The following is an 8477-nucleotide window of genomic DNA, read 5'->3' as shown; positions in this document are numbered from 1 at the left end:
AGCAAAAGATATGAGCAACATAGCTAAAAACAGAACACTCATGTATAAGCTAAGTCAATTAGAGATAACAGCATATTGATTTTTTCCCCTTTGAATAGAAACTGTACAAAATTCAAAATGTGGGCTTCATTTTACATTTGTCTTACCACTATGTTCTGATCAACCATGAACTTTCTTAAGTACAATTTAAAAGCATCTTGATGTTAGTAGGTGATGAGATTATTTTCCCTATTTATTTATCTGATTTCAAGGTTGCCTGGAAGGCAAAATTCATACTTGAAAAGCAATATATGAACTTATTCACTGGAATAAAAACAAGTAATTCAATAAAGATGACAAACACTGAACCAAAAAAAAAAAAAAATAGTTTTCACAAGTAGTAGGCAGATCATAATTTATAATGATAGAGACTAGTTGTATATAAAAACCATGAGCCCAAGATATATATATGATGGTATATGTTCTTACTAAAAAAGCAACTATTCTTTATACTCTTCTAGGTCACAAAATAGCAATAAAGTCATGAAGTAAATAGTATAGCTCACCATAGAGTGTGGTATTTATTCCCCATTATATCCTGAGCTGACAAAGACCATTAGAAAATCTTGCCCTCAAAACTAACTTTTGATAGATAAATAGTATAATCAAATTAGGACCTGAAATACCAGTAAGTCAGTAGTAATCAAAATATGGTTCATCCCTTACCTAAATTCCCTCAGGATACTGTCTCTTTCTGACACCACCTGCAAAATATTAGCAAGTCTTAATTCCCAGGAATCATTCATCAAGTCAGAGTTTTAACTGGAGACGTGTATGAGACCATGCATCCCTGATGGCTGCAGGAGCGACAGGGCTGGAATGATAACCATTTTGCTTTGAGCAGGAGGCAAAGGCAATGCAGCACCTCACAGCTACATTGTAAGTAGATCCTGCATCAGGTTATTAAGGTGACATTACACTTTACAGTGTGTCACTGAGCAATATTAGGGGACAAGAGCTCTTACCATATCAAACTGAAATTCCTGGGATGTATTTTCTCAGAAGTCTTCCCTTTCTTTGCCTCATATTCTAAAAGACGATAGTCTATGTCCTGGACATTTTCATATGTCATGAAGAGTATACAATTTTGTTCCCTATAGCATTTCAGAGAGGAAAATGTTAATTCACGCCAGTTGCAAAAATGGCCATTTGATTTCTAATTCTCACCACTACCATGGAAAGTACCTTAGAAGTTCACTTTATTAATTCTGCTTTATTAAATACAGATATTATCATAGAAGATCTTAGAACAAAGTACCTGGATTAAGGTGCCTCACCTTGGCTTTTCTACTATCTGTTACAGCTGTCTTTCTGCTTGTGCTCAGTTAGCTTTGCTAAAAATACTAATGAGGGCCCTCCCCAGTGTCGCAATAGGTTAGGACGCAGCACTGTAAGCTGGTTGCAGTCTCAGTGAGTTCGATCTCCTACCTTGAGGTGATCCACAAGGGTGAATCCTCTTACTGCTCCTAGACCTCTGGCCTGTACCCTAGTTCTGTATGAATTTTTAAAAAAGATTTATTTATCCATACAGAGCTGGGGTACAGGCCAGAGACGCAGAGGGTCTGAGGATTCACCAGAGACAGAGTAGGGAGCAGAACAGACAGATCGATGAAGTAACTGCTGAGGGGAGCAGTGGGCGGGTCAGGAGAGGTCTGCCGTGCCATGTGGGTCACCTCTGGGGTAGCTGGGGATAGAACTCATGCTGAAGTGGCTTAGTGCTGTGCTTTAGCCCACTGTGCCACCAGGGAGGGCCAACTAAATCTTAAAAAAAAAAAGAATTGAGCACTTTTTACAGAAAAATATATATATATAAAATAATGAGTGCACTGGAAGGGATCATGCTTAGTGAAATAAGCCAGAAAGAAAAAGAAAAATTCACTCATAGCAGAAGCATAAAGGACCAGGGGGAGAAAAAAAAAAATGAACAACTATATACCAGAGACATTTTACAGGGGTGGAGTGGAGAATGGGATCAAAAAGGGGGATGGGGGAGTGCACTGGACTACGGTGATGGCACATGGGTGATTTGGTGATGGAAAGACCACAGAATTACAACTGAGATGGAAAAAGGCACAAGATGATATAAAAATAAACTATTATATTACATATAAAAAATATCTCTGGAAGGAAAAATAAATTCTAATGAATGCGAGGGCAAGTTTGGGTTAAGTAGACAGCTTCAGGGACAGTGCAGGGACTTTGAGAGAGTTAAAGAGGCATCTGACATAGGGCAGAGAAATCCAGAAGGGTTAATAAAGCTTTTAAATTTTAAGAGGCCTTGGACAAGGGCAGTGAAAGAAAGGCTAAGATAAGAACTGTGAAGCCGGACACAGCCAGTGGGAGAGAGGCAATCACAAAGAGGATGATGAGATTTTGTAATAGAGAAGATGAAGTTAAACATCCCCTAGACATGGGCCCATGATGGTGTCTTTGTCCCTTCTTGGTATCACTGCCTGTGTGCCTTTTTGTTAACCCTTTTTTCTCTAATAAACATTTTCTTTACTTTCTAAATAAAGATTTGCTTCTCTCCACTTATTTATCTCAGAGTCTATCTGTAAATTTCCATTTGTGGCTTTATGGGGCAGGATACCCATTGTGATCCAGGGGTTAAAGTCCTGGCCTTCCACCACCAGACTGGGGTAATAACACATACACCTGACTTCACTGAGACATGATATTTAGACAAAATACTAAGACATGATTGTATTTTCTACAATGTTAGCAGGGGGCTTAAATAAGAGGGCAAAAAAAAAAATTCTGCCTATTGATTAGCCTAAAGATAGAAAATAATACATTACAAAAGTATGAGAAACTGAGACATCAAAAATGACAAATGAGACATCAATTCGGCAGATGTTAAGTTTCATACTCAGAGAAATAATGTTTGAGACCAAGCGTCCCTGTCTAACTACAGAATTACGCTAGACAGAGATTGTAGGAAACAGTTGCTTTTAGCAGAAGAGAAAGGCCAACATAGCACTTCACAGCTATGTTGCAATTAATTCAACCTGCTAGCTACAAAAAGTCATGAGCATGCTGAATACTTGTTATTTAATTCCTTGAAAATGTCACTGATTTGATCCTTAACTCCTTAATTGTTTTAAGTGCTCATCCAAAAAAAGCATCTTAGACAAGTTGGAAAGCAAAATGTATGTGGTATACAAAGAGAATCCTTCTAAAGACTCCAGTATGGAAGGAGAAAGGGGATGAGGAACTTCACAGTGGAGAAACTCGACAAGTTCTACGTTGGCCTGGTGATCAAGGTCAACACCATAGTCGCAACCCTTGATAAAATGAGATGACATTGCACTTTACTAGGAATGTCATTGCCTAGGAAAACTATGACAATACTTACAAAGATACCTTCTCTTTGACATATCACATGCTCTCTCTGAAATGCCAATATCATGTGCTGCATCAGTTTGCATTCACTTAGTTTGCATTCACTTAGTTTGCATTTCATTTTGAACATCGATTCAGCAATGCAGGCATGCTTCCAACTAGTACTCAAGGGCCAGAAGTACCTTTTCGATCTAAAAGTCAAATGTTTAATCTTAATCACTATTTTATAGAAGTAATTATTTCATTGAAATAAAAATTATTTTACAGAAACTATTTTAAGAAATAGCGAAATTGTTCTTTCAAAGCACACTGCTAAAGGTTCAAGTGCTTATATTTAATTTAAATCTGTATTACAAATAGCTTTGTTATGCTGTATAACACAGAAAATCAATTCCAAGCTTACAATGCAGACTAGTCAAATTTCTTTAAGATAAAATCCCTTTAAGGATCTTGTTTATTTTATTTATATCTTTATTTACATTATTGTTCATGTTAGTAATATATTAAATTATTAATAAAACATTGTTATAGTTTGAGGGAGGAATATCTGTATGATACTGTCAAGAAGTATTGATTTAATATATGATGATGAAGGTATATTTTATATGTCAATACACAAACAGTACATAATTTGGCTTTGAGATCAGTGGACAAAATTATATTGTATACTATATGTGTATACATGTATATACACATATACAGTACATATACTATATATACTACATATTTTGCAAGAGATCAATACATCACTGTAAGGTAGGGATTAAGGCAGTAGCATCAATGTTTACTTCCCCCCTTCCCCACCTGTCATCACCACAGTCCCCCACATCCCTCTCTGTCCCCCTCCCCTGCAGGATAGCTCTGGTTTATAACTGTCTGTTTTGTTTTGCTGTTTTTGTATTGTAATAACTATACACTTTTTTTCCCTCCATGTCTTATCTGGTTATCTTAAATTCTTCTTATAAGAGAAACCATTCACTATTTTTCTTTTTCCTTCTGACTTATTTCACTGAGCTCCATCCATATTGCTGGGAATGGCATGAGTTTCTTTTTTGATTGCTGAGTAGTATTCCATTGTATATACATACCACTGTATATACAAATCATCTGGTTTTGGATATTTGGATTGTTTCCAGGATTTATCTATTGTAAGTAGTGCTGAAGTAAACATAAGAAGTCATATATTCTTTTGAATTAATGTTTTTGTGTCCTTTGGATATATCCCTAGGAGTGGAATTGCTGGATTGAATGGTAGCTCCATTTTCAGTAGTCTAAGGAATCTCCATACAGCTTTCCATTGTGGTTGTACCAATTTGCATCTCCACCAGCAAACAACCCAGTCAAGAAGTATGCAGAAAAACTTAAAAGACATTTATCCAAAGAGGAACTGCAAATGGCCAACAGGCATATGAAAAATGTTCCATCAATAACCCTTATAATCAGGGAAATGCAAATCAAAACCACAATGAGATACCACCTCATTGTGAGAATGGCACATACCCAAAAAACTAACAACAAATGTTGGCAAGGATGAGGTGAAAAAGGCACTCTTTTACATTCCTAAGGGTCTCATTTTTAATTAAACTTTGTGCCTTTTCAAATTGGGGCTCCTCAGTTCCCTAGGGATAACCAGCTAGTTAATTAACCAAAGCAAACATTTCTTGTATTACTCTTCTGTGTAGAAGATAAGTAAGTAGTGAAACAAACTATTTACAGCTCAAGAAAGATTGTTTCTGATAGGTACTTGCTGATCATCATTCACTTTTAAAAGACACATCTTTCCAAAAAGAAACTGAAGCTGTGATCTTAATAAAGCCTATCGCTTTGTTAAGAAAAGTGTTATTTCATAGGAAATAAGTAGTAAGATTTCACAGCTTTGAAAAAGCGAGTAATAGATGTATTACAAGTGAGTTTCCCAACTTATTACAAATCATTGCAGTTTTCATGTTGCAAAATTGCATTAAATTTTAAAAAATATGGTCCCCCCTGGTGGCACAGTGGTTTAAAGCACTGCACCAAGAAGCTAAAGCCATTTCTGCATGAGTTCAATCTCCGCCTGCCCCGGAGGTGACCCACATGGCGTGGCAGAACTCTCCTGACCTGACCACTGCTCCCTTCAGCAGTGTACTTTGTAGATCTGTCTGTTCTGCTCCCCGCTCTGTCTATGGTGAATCCTCTCACTGCCCCTGCTCCTCTGGCCTGTACCCTGGTCTTGTATGCATAAATAAATAAATCTTAAAAAAAAATAGTAGTACAATTGTTTTGGAAACTGCCTGTCCTGAAGGTAAGCAAGCTATGGTTTCTTAGTATGTTGAGACAGCTCTGCAAGCCATATTTGCAAACTTAGGTCCTGTTTTAGTTGAAACGTGCATGAACGGACAGTAATGGAAAGAAGACTCAAAGAAGACTTTCTACTAAAGCTACTCTTCAGTTTTGTAAAACCTGAAACATGTGAGAATTTACATTCTCTGGGCAGTCCTTAGACAGTGACTGCTGACGGCCACTTTGCTGGCTGTCTGGTTAGGACACTCCAAGGAGTAACTATACTGGTTTTGGAGTTCTGTGGGATTGAGAGGGTTGAGGCTATGTTTTGCACAGCTTACTGGTATGATGCACTGAGAAGGGGAGAGCTAGGCTTTGAACTCAGGTGTGTCTCATTCTAGAATCTGAGCTCTTAACCTCTACAGATGCTCCTGTCCTAATCCTTACAGGGCTGTATTGATCTCTTGCAAAATATGTAGTATATGTATTGTATATGTACCATATCTGTATATATATACATACAGTAACACAATATAACTTTGTCCACTGATATCAAACCCAAATTACATACTATTTGTGTATTAAACTATAAAATATACCTTCATTGTCATATATTAAAAATCAGTATTTCTTGACAGTATCATACAGATATTCCTTCCTCAAAATATAAGGTAAATGAGAATAATGGAGAGTTTGACTAGAAAAACTCTCAGTCATCTGGAAGATAAATTTGCTGTTGTTAACTAAATTAATTTCAACAAGGAGGAATGCCCACAGGAGTCCAGCTGATGGGAACAGCAGAGCTGAAACAGGCTGTCACTGTGTCTTCCAACCTCCTTACTAGCTTGAGTAGCTTTAGGCATATTCCTTTAGGCTTCATTAGAACAATGATTAAACAAGTTCCTGCTCTGGGAGTATTCTGAAAACACAGTAAATAGGCTGTGTAGCAATGTTGTTGTCTCTCTGGGTTGCCAGAAGAAAACAACCACAAAAAAATGAAGACCTCGTTAAATTTCAGACAAGTAACAATGTTTTATTTTATCTTGGAAACACTTATGGTAAAAAAAAAAATTTTTTTTTAATCTTTCATTCAAATTTAATTACAGTCCTGTATTTTATCGCTAAATCCACCAGCCCTATTCCTGCTCCCCAGGGCGGGAGGAGACTGGAGGACAGCAGGCCTAGCTTCATTCCTCCATCTTTTAAAAGGAGAAACTGAGGACACGGTGGGCTCAAGGCCCTGTAAAGGGACGGGGTAGGACTGGGTATAATAGGAGCGCTCCCTCCCAGACATGAGTCTGAAAGCAGAAGACCTGACCAGCAGATTTTTTGCTACAGTCCTCTTCCTCCCTCTTGAATCTGTTCCCCTGTACCTCTCAGGGCTCGTAACGGCCAAACAAACACCCAACATCTTCGACCCTGGGCAGGAACGCAACTGCCCATCCGCCCTCCGTTACCTGGGCGGATTGGGTAGATGCGGCCACCGGTTCATCGCAGCCCATCAGCAACATCTCCAACACCGCGGAGGTCGCGGCCCCGTTCCTGAAGCCCCTCGACTTGTAGCTGTGCGGTAGCGTCTCTCAGGTCACCGAATCATCCTGCCACTCAGGATAAAAACCTCTTGTCCTCCCCTGGCCACCGTCCAAGTCTGAACCAATAAATAAGCCAATCCAAGCGAGGCACACGGGAGGAGGCGTCATTGCTAAAGCCAATCAAAGAGCAGAGCAGAGCGTCAGCAGCGGCTATCGGCCAATCGGGCCCTGAGCCCACGAAGGTGTGGTCTCTGATTCCACCTCCCTCTACCCAAGCCTCCTTAGGTCCCCCTGTCCTCCCCCCTCTCCCCCCTCCTCCCCGTGCCCCTCCGCCCCCGGGGCCGATCTTTGTTGCATCCTGTGATCCCAGGAGTTCTTTGTCCAATGGGCGCTAGTGAGAGGAGCCCTCTGGCTTTTAATCTTTTGAGGCTCTAAGGGGAGGAAAAGAGGGTGCGAGCAGAAAAATACACAATTTAATGATGTTTTTGAGAATTCCGTTAAAACATATTAAAAAATTCCTTCTCTAAATTACCTTAATACCGAGATGACTGAATTTTAGAACTTCTCATTTTCTATAATACTATTATAAAACCAGATATAATTGATAAATAACATTGTGCATGTTTAAGAAGTAGAACAGTGTTGATTTGATAAATGTATATATTGCAATAGGCCACCAATGACTATACTAATTACATTATAATAACTAATTATACTAATAATTATCCTAATGGAAGATGTTATACTAATATAGTTATAATTATACTAATGCAAGGCATTAATGATAAGAAAAACTGGGGGGAGAGTAGGTACTGGGTTTCTCTGTACTGTTCTGTTCAATTCTTCTGCAAACCTAAAACTGCCCTGTAGTCTCGTAATGAAAATAATACATCAAATAAAGTTTTTGAATAGCAATGGTTTTGTCTTGGGTGATGGAATTATGATCGGTTGTCCATGCCTACCTTTTTGTAACTTTTTTTTTAGTCTTCAGTTTGCTAACATGTTCCATAAAGAAAATGCACTATTGTGACAAAGGTAAAACTGAGAAGTTCATATATGGAGGAGAGGAGTAGAAATGTAAGGGGGAGAGACAGCTGTTCTACCCCCATACCCCTGCACACTCACATGCACCCATATACCAAGGGAATAAGCTGCTTCTAGTAGATGACAGTGGAATCTCAGAATGGCGGGAGCTACTTGTTGACTTTTTCACTTCTTGTGAGTGTGCAGTAGAGAGCACGTGGTGTGACCTCTTTAGCTGGATTTTGCCTATTAGAAAAACTGGGCTCCCAACTCAGAGGC

General features: G+C 38.7%; 1 long non-coding RNA gene across 1 annotated transcript; it reads right to left on the bottom strand.

Annotated features, from left to right (window-relative positions):
• Positions 1–6: 6 nt before the first annotated feature.
• Positions 7–7264, bottom strand: LOC105854091. Its single transcript, XR_001145816.1, has 4 exons — positions 7101–7264; positions 3395–3572; positions 1005–1133; positions 7–743 (listed from the first exon to the last, which is right to left on the bottom strand). It is a non-coding gene; the product is annotated as an uncharacterized LOC105854091 (long non-coding RNA).
• Positions 7265–8477: the final 1213 nt, after the last annotated feature.

The sequence above is a fragment of the Condylura cristata genome, unplaced genomic scaffold (assembly GCF_000260355.1).
Source record: "Condylura cristata isolate star-nosed mole 26May11 unplaced genomic scaffold, ConCri1.0 scaffold00003, whole genome shotgun sequence".
NCBI classification, from domain to species: Eukaryota; Metazoa; Chordata; class Mammalia; order Eulipotyphla; family Talpidae; genus Condylura; species Condylura cristata.
Note: the sequence above shows the minus strand (reverse complement) of the source record. Positions and strands in the feature narration are given on the sequence as shown.